Below are 13,042 nucleotides of genomic sequence, written 5' to 3' on the forward strand. Positions count from 1 at the left end.
AATATGTCCGCCAGACCCCTTCCCTTGAGATAAATCTGCAAATATCTCGGAAACGAAGCGAGCTATGGCAAAATGTTAAGAGACCTTTTTTGTAGAAAATTAGGTTTCCTACTTTTTATGTTCTATGATATTTTTTGATCAGATGCGTAGTTCTCGAGATATATCAAGATATTTCAAAGTTCCGAAGCCGCACCAACATAATAGAGATACAGAAACACCGTGGCCCCTTTCTTTGAGATAACTCTGCACGATTGCGAGCTGGAAATGCCACTTCCAGTTTAGCTGTGCAGAAGAAGAACAACAAGAAGAAGAAATATCTCGAAATATGTCCATCAGGACCCTTCCCTTGAGATAAATCTGCAAATATCTCGGAAACGAAGCGAGCTATTGCAAAACGTTCAGAGACCTTTTTTGTAGAGAATTAAGTTTCCTACTTTTTATGTTCTATGATATTTTTTAATCAGATGCGTAGTTCTCGAGATATATCAAGATATTTAAAAGCTCCGAAGCTGCACCAACATAATAGAGGTACAGAAACACCGTGGCCCCTTTCTTTGAGATAACTCTGCACTATTGCGAGCTGCAAATGCCACTTCCAGCTTAGCTGTGGAGAAGAAGAACAACAAGAATAAGAAATATTTCGAAATATGTCCGTCAGGCCCCTTCCCTTGAGATAAATCTGCAAATATCTCGGAAACGAAGCGAGCTACGGCAAAATGTTAAGAGACCTTTTTTGTAGAAAATTAGGTTTCCTACTTTTTATGTTGTATGATATTTTTTGATCAGATGCGTAGCTCTCGAGATATATCAAGATATTTAAAAGTTCCGAAGCCGCACCAACATAATAGAGATACAGAAACACCGTGGCCCCTTTCTTTGCGATAACTCTGCACTATTGCGAGCTGCAAATGCCACTTCCAGCTTAGCTGTGCAGAAGAAGAACAACAAGAAGAAGAAATATCTCGAAATATGTCCGTCAGGCCCCTTCCCTCGAGATAAATCTGCAAATATCTCGGAAACGAAGCGAGCTATGGCAAAATGTTAAGAGACCTTTTTTGTAGAGAATTAAGTTTCCTACTTTTTATGTTCTATGATATTTTTTGATCGGATGCGTAGTTCTCGAGATATATCAAGATATTTAAAAGTTCCGAAGCCGCACCAACATAATAGAGATACAGAAACACCGTGGCCCCTTTCTTTGAGATAACTCTGCACTATTGCGAGCTGCAAATGCCACTTCCAGCTTAGCTGTGCAGAAGAAGAACAACAAAAAGAAGAAATATCTCGAAATATGTCCGTCAGGCCCCTTCCCTTGAGATAAATCTGCAAATATCTCGGAAACGAAGCGAGCTATGGCAAAATGTTAAGAGACCTCTTTTGTAGAGAATTAAGTTTCCTACTTTTTATGTTCTATGATATTTTTCGATCAGATGCGTAGTTCTCGAGATATATCAAGATATTTAAAAGTTCCGAAGCCGCACCAACATAATAGAGATACAGACACACCGTGGCCCCTTTCTTTGAGATAACTCTGCACTATTGCGAGCTGCAAATGCCACTTCCAGCTTAGCTGTGCAGAAGAAGAACAACAAGAAGAAGAAATATCTCGAAATATGTCCGTCAGGCCCCTTCCCTTGAGATAAATCTGCAAATATCTCGGAAACGAAGCGAGCTATGGCAAAATGTTAAGAGACCTGTTTTGTAGAGAATTAAGTTTCCTACTTTTTATGTTCTATGATATTTTTCGATCAGATGCGTAGTTCTCGAGATATATCAAGATATTTAAAAGTTCCGAAGCCGCACCAACATAATAGAGATACAGAAACACCGTGGCCCCTTTCTTTGAGATAACTCTGCACTATTGCGAGCTCCAAATGCCACTTCCAGCTTAGCTGTGCAGAAGAAGAACAACAAGAAGAAGAAATATCTCGAAATATGTCCGTCAGACCCCTTCCCTTGAGATAAATCTGCAAATATCTCGGAAACGAAGCGAGCTACGGCAAAATGTTAAGAGACCTTTTTTGTAGAAAATTAGGTTTCCTACTTTTTATGTTCTATGATATTTTTTGATCAGATGCGTAGTTCTCGAGATATATCAAGATATTTAAAACTTCCGAAGCCGTACCAACATAATAGAGATACAGAAACACCGTGGCCCCTTTCTTTGCGATAACGCTGCACTATTGCGAGCTGCAAATGCCACTTCCAGCTTAGCTGTGCCGAAGAAGAACAACAAGAAGAAGAAATATCTCGAAATATGTCCGTCAGGCCCCTTCCCTTGAGATAAATCTGCAAATATCTCGGAAACGAAGCGAGCTATGGCAAAATGTTAAGAGACCTTTTTTGTAGAGAATTAAGTTTCCTACTTTTTATGTTCTATGATATTTTTCGATCAGAGGCGTAGTTCTCGAGATATATCAAGATATTTCAAAGTTCCGAAGCCGCACCAACATAATAGAGATACAGAAACACCGTGGCCCCTTTCTTTGAGATAACTCTGCACGATTGCGAGCTGGAAATGCCACTTCCAGTTTAGCTGTGCAGAAGAAGAACAACAAGAAGAAGAAATATCTCGAAATATGTCCATCAGGACCCTTCCCTTGAGATAAATCTGCAAATATCTCGGAAACGAAGCGAGCTATTGCAAAACGTTCAGAGACCTTTTTTGTAGAGAATTAAGTTTCCTACTTTTTATGTTCTATGATATTTTTTGATCAGATGCGTAGTTCTCGAGATATATCAAGATATTTAAAAGCTCCGAAGCTGCACCAACATAATAGAGGTACAGAAACACCGTGGCCCCTTTCTTTGAGATAACTCTGCACTATTGCGAGCTGCAAATGCCACTTCCAGCTTAGCTGTGGAGAAGAAGAACAACAAGAATAAGAAATATTTCGAAATATGTCCGTCAGGCCCCTTCCCTTGAGATAAATCTGCAAATATCTCGGAAACGAAGCGAGCTACGGCAAAATGTTAAGAGACCTTTTTTGTAGAAAATTAGGTTTCCTACTTTTTATGTTCTATGATATTTTTTGATCAGATGCGTAGTTCTCGAGATATATCAAGATATTTAAAAGTTCCGAAGCCGCACCAACATAATAGAGATACAGAAACACCGTGGCCCCTTTCTTTGCGATAACTCTGCACTAGTGCGAGCCGCAAATGCCACTTCCAGCTTAGCTGTGCAGAAGAAGAACAACAAGAAGAAGAAATATCTCGAAATATGTCCGTCAGGCCCCTTCCCTTGAGATAAATCTGCAAATATCTCGGATACGAAGCGAGCTATGGCAAAATGTTAAGAGACGTTTTTTGTAGAGAATTATGTTTCCTACAATTTATGTTCTATGATATTTTTTGATCAGAAGCGTAGTTTTCGAGATATATCGAGATATTTAAAAGTTCCGAAGCCGCACCAACATAATAGGGATACAGAAACAACGTGGCCCCTTTCTTTGAGATAACTCTGCACTAGTGCGAGCCGCAAATGCCACTTCCAGCTTAGCTGTGCAGAAGAAGAACAACAAGAAGAAGAAATATCTCGAAATATGTCCGTCAGGCCCCTTCCCTTGAGATAAATCTGCAAATATCTCGGAAACGAAGCGAGCTATGGCAAAATGTTGAGAGACCTTTTTTGTAGAGAATTAAGTTTCCTACTTTTTATGTTCTATGATATTTTTTGATCAGATGCGTAGTTCTCGAGATATATCAAGATATTTAAAAGTTCCGAAGCCGCACCAACATAATAGTGATACAGAAACACCGTGGCCCCTCTCTTTGAGATAACTCTGCACTATTGCGACCTGCAAATGCCACTTCCAGCTTAGCTGTGCAGAAGAGGAACAACAAGAAGAAGAAATATCTCGAAATATGTCCGTCAGGCCCCTTCTCTTGAGATAAATCTGCAAATATCTCGGAAACGAAGCGAGCTATGGCAAAATGTTAAGAGACCTTTTTTGTAGAGAATTATGTTTCCTACAATTTACGTTCTCTGATATTTTTTGATCAGAAGCGTAGTTTTCGAGATATATCGAGATATTTAAAAGTTCCGAAGCCGCACCAACATAATAGAGATACAGAAACACCGTGGCCCCTTTCTCTGAGATAACTCTGCACTATTGCGACCTGCAAATGCCACTTCCAGCTTAGCTGTGCAGAAGAGGAACAACAAGAAGAAGAAATATCTCGGAATATGTCCGTCAGGCCCCTTCCCTTGAGCTAAATCTGCAAATATCTCGGAAACCATGCCAGCTATGGGAAAATGTTAAGAGACCTTTTTTGTAGAGAATTTAGTTTCCTACTTTTTATGTTCTATGATATTTTTTGATCAGATGCGTAGTTCTCGAGATATATCAAGATATTTAAAAGTTCCGAAGCCGTACCAACATAATAGAGATACAGAAACACCGTGGCCCCTTTCTTTGCGATAACTCTGCACTATTGCGAGCTGCAAATGCCACTTCCAGCTTAGCTGTGCCGAAGAAGAACAACAAGAAGAAGAAATATCTCGAAATATGTCCGTCAGGCCCCTTCCCTTGAGATAAATCTGCAAATATCTCGGAAACGAAGCGAGCTATGGCAAAATGTTAAGAGACCTTTTTTGTAGAGAATTAAGTTTCCTACTTTTTATGTTCTATGATATTTTTTGATCAGATGCGTAGTTCTCGAGATATATCAAGATATTTAAAAGCTCCGAAGCTGCACCAACATAATAGAGGTACAGAAACACCGTGGCCCCTTTCTTTGAGATAACTCTGCACTATTGCGAGCTGCAAATGCCACTTCCAGCTTAGCTGTGGAGAAGAAGAACAACAAGAATAAGAAATATTTCGAAATATGTCCGTCAGGCCCCTTCCCTTGAGATAAATCTGCAAATATCTCGGAAACGAAGCGAGCTACGGCAAAATGTTAAGAGACCTTTTTTGTAGAAAATTAGGTTTCCTACTTTTTATGTTGTATGATATTTTTTGATCAGATGCGTAGTTCTCGAGATATATCAAGATATTTAAAAGTTCCGAAGCCGCACCAACATAATAGAGATACAGAAACACCGTGGCCCCTTTCTTTGCGATAACTCTGCACTATTGCGAGCTGCAAATGCCACTTCCAGCTTAGCTGTGCAGAAGAAGAACAACAAGAATAAGAAATATCTCGAAATATGTCCGTCAGGCCCCTTCCCTCGAGATAAATCTGCAAATATCTCGGAAACGAAGCGAGCTATGGCAAAATGTTAAGAGACCTTTTTTGTAGAGAATTAAGTTTCCTACTTTTTATGTTCTATGATATTTTTTGATCGGATGCGTAGTTCTCGAGATATATCAAGATATTTAAAAGTTCCGAAGCCGCACCAACATAATAGAGATACAGAAACACCGTGGCCCCTTTCTTTGAGATAACTCTGCACTATTGCGAGCTGCAAATGCCACTTCCAGCTTAGCTGTGCAGAAGAAGAACAACAAAAAGAAGAAATATCTCGAAATATGTCCGTCAGGCCCCTTCCCTTGAGATAAATCTGCAAATATCTCGGAAACGAAGCGAGCTATGGCAAAATGTTAAGAGACCTCTTTTGTAGAGAATTAAGTTTCCTACTTTTTATGTTCTATGATATTTTTCGATCAGATGCGTAGTTCTCGAGATATATCAAGATATTTAAAAGTTCCGAAGCCGCACCAACATAATAGAGATACAGACACACCGTGGCCCCTTTCTTTGAGATAACTCTGCACTATTGCGAGCTGCAAATGCCACTTCCAGCTTAGCTGTGCAGAAGAAGAACAACAAGAAGAAGAAATATCTCGAAATATGTCCGTCAGGCCCCTTCCCTTGAGATAAATCTGCAAATATCTCGGAAACGAAGCGAGCTATTGCAAAACGTTCAGAGACCTTTTTTGTAGAGAATTAAGTTTCCTACTTTTTATGTTCTATGATATTTTTTAATCAGATGCGTAGTTCTCGAGATATATCAAGATATTTAAAAGCTCCGAAGCTGCACCAACATAATAGAGGTACAGAAACACCGTGGCCCCTTTCTTTGAGATAACTCTGCACTATTGCGAGCTGCAAATGCCACTTCCAGCTTAGCTGTGGAGAAGAAGAACAACAAGAATAAGAAATATTTCGAAATATGTCCGTCAGGCCCCTTCCCTTGAGATAAATCTGCAAATATCTCGGAAACGAAGCGAGCTACGGCAAAATGTTAAGAGACCTTTTTTGTAGAAAATTAGGTTTCCTACTTTTTATGTTGTATGATATTTTTTGATCAGATGCGTAGCTCTCGAGATATATCAAGATATTTAAAAGTTCCGAAGCCGCACCAACATAATAGAGATACAGAAACACCGTGGCCCCTTTCTTTGCGATAACTCTGCACTATTGCGAGCTGCAAATGCCACTTCCAGCTTAGCTGTGCAGAAGAAGAACAACAAGAAGAAGAAATATCTCGAAATATGTCCGTCAGGCCCCTTCCCTCGAGATAAATCTGCAAATATCTCGGAAACGAAGCGAGCTATGGCAAAATGTTAAGAGACCTTTTTTGTAGAGAATTAAGTTTCCTACTTTTTATGTTCTATGATATTTTTTGATCGGATGCGTAGTTCTCGAGATATATCAAGATATTTAAAAGTTCCGAAGCCGCACCAACATAATAGAGATACAGAAACACCGTGGCCCCTTTCTTTGAGATAACTCTGCACTATTGCGAGCTGCAAATGCCACTTCCAGCTTAGCTGTGCAGAAGAAGAACAACAAAAAGAAGAAATATCTCGAAATATGTCCGTCAGGCCCCTTCCCTTGAGATAAATCTGCAAATATCTCGGAAACGAAGCGAGCTATGGCAAAATGTTAAGAGACCTCTTTTGTAGAGAATTAAGTTTCCTACTTTTTATGTTCTATGATATTTTTCGATCAGATGCGTAGTTCTCGAGATATATCAAGATATTTAAAAGTTCCGAAGCCGCACCAACATAATAGAGATACAGACACACCGTGGCCCCTTTCTTTGAGATAACTCTGCACTATTGCGAGCTGCAAATGCCACTTCCAGCTTAGCTGTGCAGAAGAAGAACAACAAGAAGAAGAAATATCTCGAAATATGTCCGTCAGGCCCCTTCCCTTGAGATAAATCTGCAAATATCTCGGAAACGAAGCGAGCTATGGCAAAATGTTAAGAGACCTGTTTTGTAGAGAATTAAGTTTCCTACTTTTTATGTTCTATGATATTTTTCGATCAGATGCGTAGTTCTCGAGATATATCAAGATATTTAAAAGTTCCGAAGCCGCACCAACATAATAGAGATACAGAAACACCGTGGCCCCTTTCTTTGAGATAACTCTGCACTATTGCGAGCTCCAAATGCCACTTCCAGCTTAGCTGTGCAGAAGAAGAACAACAAGAAGAAGAAATATCTCGAAATATGTCCGTCAGACCCCTTCCCTTGAGATAAATCTGCAAATATCTCGGAAACGAAGCGAGCTACGGCAAAATGTTAAGAGACCTTTTTTGTAGAAAATTAGGTTTCCTACTTTTTATGTTCTATGATATTTTTTGATCAGATGCGTAGTTCTCGAGATATATCAAGATATTTAAAACTTCCGAAGCCGTACCAACATAATAGAGATACAGAAACACCGTGGCCCCTTTCTTTGCGATAACGCTGCACTATTGCGAGCTGCAAATGCCACTTCCAGCTTAGCTGTGCCGAAGAAGAACAACAAGAAGAAGAAATATCTCGAAATATGTCCGTCAGGCCCCTTCCCTTGAGATAAATCTGCAAATATCTCGGAAACGAAGCGAGCTATGGCAAAATGTTAAGAGACCTTTTTTGTAGAGAATTAAGTTTCCTACTTTTTATGTTCTATGATATTTTTCGATCAGAGGCGTAGTTCTCGAGATATATCAAGATATTTCAAAGTTCCGAAGCCGCACCAACATAATAGAGATACAGAAACACCGTGGCCCCTTTCTTTGAGATAACTCTGCACGATTGCGAGCTGGAAATGCCACTTCCAGTTTAGCTGTGCAGAAGAAGAACAACAAGAAGAAGAAATATCTCGAAATATGTCCATCAGGACCCTTCCCTTGAGATAAATCTGCAAATATCTCGGAAACGAAGCGAGCTATTGCAAAACGTTCAGAGACCTTTTTTGTAGAGAATTAAGTTTCCTACTTTTTATGTTCTATGATATTTTTTGATCAGATGCGTAGTTCTCGAGATATATCAAGATATTTAAAAGCTCCGAAGCTGCACCAACATAATAGAGGTACAGAAACACCGTGGCCCCTTTCTTTGAGATAACTCTGCACTATTGCGAGCTGCAAATGCCACTTCCAGCTTAGCTGTGGAGAAGAAGAACAACAAGAATAAGAAATATTTCGAAATATGTCCGTCAGGCCCCTTCCCTTGAGATAAATCTGCAAATATCTCGGAAACGAAGCGAGCTACGGCAAAATGTTAAGAGACCTTTTTTGTAGAAAATTAGGTTTCCTACTTTTTATGTTCTATGATATTTTTTGATCAGATGCGTAGTTCTCGAGATATATCAAGATATTTAAAAGTTCCGAAGCCGCACCAACATAATAGAGATACAGAAACACCGTGGCCCCTTTCTTTGCGATAACTCTGCACTAGTGCGAGCCGCAAATGCCACTTCCAGCTTAGCTGTGCAGAAGAAGAACAACAAGAAGAAGAAATATCTCGAAATATGTCCGTCAGGCCCCTTCCCTTGAGATAAATCTGCAAATATCTCGGATACGAAGCGAGCTATGGCAAAATGTTAAGAGACGTTTTTTGTAGAGAATTATGTTTCCTACAATTTATGTTCTATGATATTTTTTGATCAGAAGCGTAGTTTTCGAGATATATCGAGATATTTAAAAGTTCCGAAGCCGCACCAACATAATAGGGATACAGAAACAACGTGGCCCCTTTCTTTGAGATAACTCTGCACTAGTGCGAGCCGCAAATGCCACTTCCAGCTTAGCTGTGCAGAAGAAGAACAACAAGAAGAAGAAATATCTCGAAATATGTCCGTCAGGCCCCTTCCCTTGAGATAAATCTGCAAATATCTCGGAAACGAAGCGAGCTATGGCAAAATGTTGAGAGACCTTTTTTGTAGAGAATTAAGTTTCCTACTTTTTATGTTCTATGATATTTTTTGATCAGATGCGTAGTTCTCGAGATATATCAAGATATTTAAAAGTTCCGAAGCCGCACCAACATAATAGTGATACAGAAACACCGTGGCCCCTCTCTTTGAGATAACTCTGCACTATTGCGACCTGCAAATGCCACTTCCAGCTTAGCTGTGCAGAAGAGGAACAACAAGAAGAAGAAATATCTCGAAATATGTCCGTCAGGCCCCTTCTCTTGAGATAAATCTGCAAATATCTCGGAAACGAAGCGAGCTATGGCAAAATGTTAAGAGACCTTTTTTGTAGAGAATTATGTTTCCTACAATTTACGTTCTCTGATATTTTTTGATCAGAAGCGTAGTTTTCGAGATATATCGAGATATTTAAAAGTTCCGAAGCCGCACCAACATAATAGAGATACAGAAACACCGTGGCCCCTTTCTCTGAGATAACTCTGCACTATTGCGACCTGCAAATGCCACTTCCAGCTTAGCTGTGCAGAAGAGGAACAACAAGAAGAAGAAATATCTCGGAATATGTCCGTCAGGCCCCTTCCCTTGAGCTAAATCTGCAAATATCTCGGAAACCATGCCAGCTATGGGAAAATGTTAAGAGACCTTTTTTGTAGAGAATTTAGTTTCCTACTTTTTATGTTCTATGATATTTTTTGATCAGATGCGTAGTTCTCGAGATATATCAAGATATTTAAAAGTTCCGAAGCCGTACCAACATAATAGAGATACAGAAACACCGTGGCCCCTTTCTTTGCGATAACTCTGCACTATTGCGAGCTGCAAATGCCACTTCCAGCTTAGCTGTGCCGAAGAAGAACAACAAGAAGAAGAAATATCTCGAAATATGTCCGTCAGGCCCCTTCCCTTGAGATAAATCTGCAAATATCTCGGAAACGAAGCGAGCTATGGCAAAATGTTAAGAGACCTTTTTTGTAGAGAATTAAGTTTCCTACTTTTTATGTTCTATGATATTTTTTGATCAGATGCGTAGTTCTCGAGATATATCAAGATATTTAAAAGCTCCGAAGCTGCACCAACATAATAGAGGTACAGAAACACCGTGGCCCCTTTCTTTGAGATAACTCTGCACTATTGCGAGCTGCAAATGCCACTTCCAGCTTAGCTGTGGAGAAGAAGAACAACAAGAATAAGAAATATTTCGAAATATGTCCGTCAGGCCCCTTCCCTTGAGATAAATCTGCAAATATCTCGGAAACGAAGCGAGCTACGGCAAAATGTTAAGAGACCTTTTTTGTAGAAAATTAGGTTTCCTACTTTTTATGTTGTATGATATTTTTTGATCAGATGCGTAGTTCTCGAGATATATCAAGATATTTAAAAGTTCCGAAGCCGCACCAACATAATAGAGATACAGAAACACCGTGGCCCCTTTCTTTGCGATAACTCTGCACTATTGCGAGCTGCAAATGCCACTTCCAGCTTAGCTGTGCAGAAGAAGAACAACAAGAATAAGAAATATCTCGAAATATGTCCGTCAGGCCCCTTCCCTCGAGATAAATCTGCAAATATCTCGGAAACGAAGCGAGCTATGGCAAAATGTTAAGAGACCTTTTTTGTAGAGAATTAAGTTTCCTACTTTTTATGTTCTATGATATTTTTTGATCGGATGCGTAGTTCTCGAGATATATCAAGATATTTAAAAGTTCCGAAGCCGCACCAACATAATAGAGATACAGAAACACCGTGGCCCCTTTCTTTGAGATAACTCTGCACTATTGCGAGCTGCAAATGCCACTTCCAGCTTAGCTGTGCAGAAGAAGAACAACAAAAAGAAGAAATATCTCGAAATATGTCCGTCAGGCCCCTTCCCTTGAGATAAATCTGCAAATATCTCGGAAACGAAGCGAGCTATGGCAAAATGTTAAGAGACCTCTTTTGTAGAGAATTAAGTTTCCTACTTTTTATGTTCTATGATATTTTTCGATCAGATGCGTAGTTCTCGAGATATATCAAGATATTTAAAAGTTCCGAAGCCGCACCAACATAATAGAGATACAGACACACCGTGGCCCCTTTCTTTGAGATAACTCTGCACTATTGCGAGCTGCAAATGCCACTTCCAGCTTAGCTGTGCAGAAGAAGAACAACAAGAAGAAGAAATATCTCGAAATATGTCCGTCAGGCCCCTTCCCTTGAGATAAATCTGCAAATATCTCGGAAACGAAGCGAGCTATGGCAAAATGTTAAGAGACCTGTTTTGTAGAGAATTAAGTTTCCTACTTTTTATGTTCTATGATATTTTTCGATCAGATGCGTAGTTCTCGAGATATATCAAGATATTTAAAAGTTCCGAAGCCGCACCAACATAATAGAGATACAGAAACACCGTGGCCCCTTTCTTTGAGATAACTCTGCACTATTGCGAGCTCCAAATGCCACTTCCAGCTTAGCTGTGCAGAAGAAGAACAACAAGAAGAAGAAATATCTCGAAATATGTCCGTCAGGCCCCTTCTCTTGAGATAAATCTGCAAATATCTCGGAAACGAAGCGAGCTATGGCAAAATGTTAATAGACCTTTTTTGTAGAGAATTATGTTTCCTACAATTTACGTTCTCTGATATTTTTTGATCAGAAGCGTAGTTTTCGAGATATATCGAGATATTTAAAAGTTCCGAAGCCGCACCAACATAATAGAGATACAGAAACACCGTGGCCCCTTTCTCTGAGATAACTCTGCACTATTGCGACCTGCAAATGCCACTTCCAGCTTAGCTGTGCAGAAGAGGAACAACAAGAAGAAGAAATATCTCGGAATATGTCCGTCAGGCCCCTTCCCTTGAGCTAAATCTGCAAATATCTCGGAAACGATGCCAGCTATGGGAAAATGTTAAGAGACCTTTTTTGTAGAGAATTTAGTTTCCTACTTTTTATGTTCTATGATATTTTTTGATCAGATGCGTAGTTCTCGAGATATATCAAGATATTTAAAAGCTCCGAAGCTGCACCAACATAATAGAGGTACAGAAACACCGTGGCCCCTTTCTTTGAGATAACTCTGCACTATTGCGAGCTGCAAATGCCACTTCCAGCTTAGCTGTGCAGAAGAAGAACAACAAGAATAAGAAATATTTCGAAATATGTCCGTCAGGCCCCTTCCCTTGAGATAAATCTGCAAATATCTCGGAAACGAAGCGAGCTACGGCAAAATGTTAAGAGACCTTTTTTGTAGAAAATTAGGTTTCCTACTTTTTATGTTCTATGATATTTTTTGATCAGATGCGTAGTTCTCGAGATATATCAAGATATTTAAAAGTTCCGAAGCCGCACCAACATAATAGAGATACAGAAACACCGTGGCCCCTTTCTTTGCGATAACTCTGCACTATTGCGAGCTGCAAATGCCACTTCCAGCTTAGCTGCGCAGAAGAAGAACAACAAGAAGAAGAAATATCTCGAAATATGTCCGTCAGGCCCCTTCCCTTGAGATAAATCTGCAAATATCTCGGAAACGAAGCGCGCTATGGCAAAATGTTAAGAGACCTTTTTTGTAGAGAATTAAGTTTCCTACTTTTTATGCTCTATGATATTTTTCGATCAGAGGCGTAGTTCTCGAGATATATCAAGATATTTAAAAGTTCCGAAGCCGCACCAACATAATAGAGATACAGAAACACCGTGGCCCCTCTCTTTGAGATAACTCTGCACGATTGCGAGCTGGAAATGCCACTTCCAGTTTAGCTGTGCAGAAGAAGAACAACAAGAAGAAGAAATATCTCGAAATATGTCCGTCAGGCCCCTTCCCTTGAGATAAATCTGCAAATATCTCGGAAACGAAGCGAGCTACGGCAAAATGTTAAGAGACCTTTTTTGTAGAAAATTAGGTTTCCTACTTTTTATGTTCTATGATATTTTTTGATCAGATGCGTAGTTCTCGAGATAT

The sequence above is a fragment of the Osmia lignaria genome, unplaced genomic scaffold, assembly GCF_051020975.1.
Source record: "Osmia lignaria lignaria isolate PbOS001 unplaced genomic scaffold, iyOsmLign1 scaffold0003, whole genome shotgun sequence".
Taxonomy (NCBI): domain Eukaryota; kingdom Metazoa; phylum Arthropoda; class Insecta; order Hymenoptera; family Megachilidae; genus Osmia; species Osmia lignaria.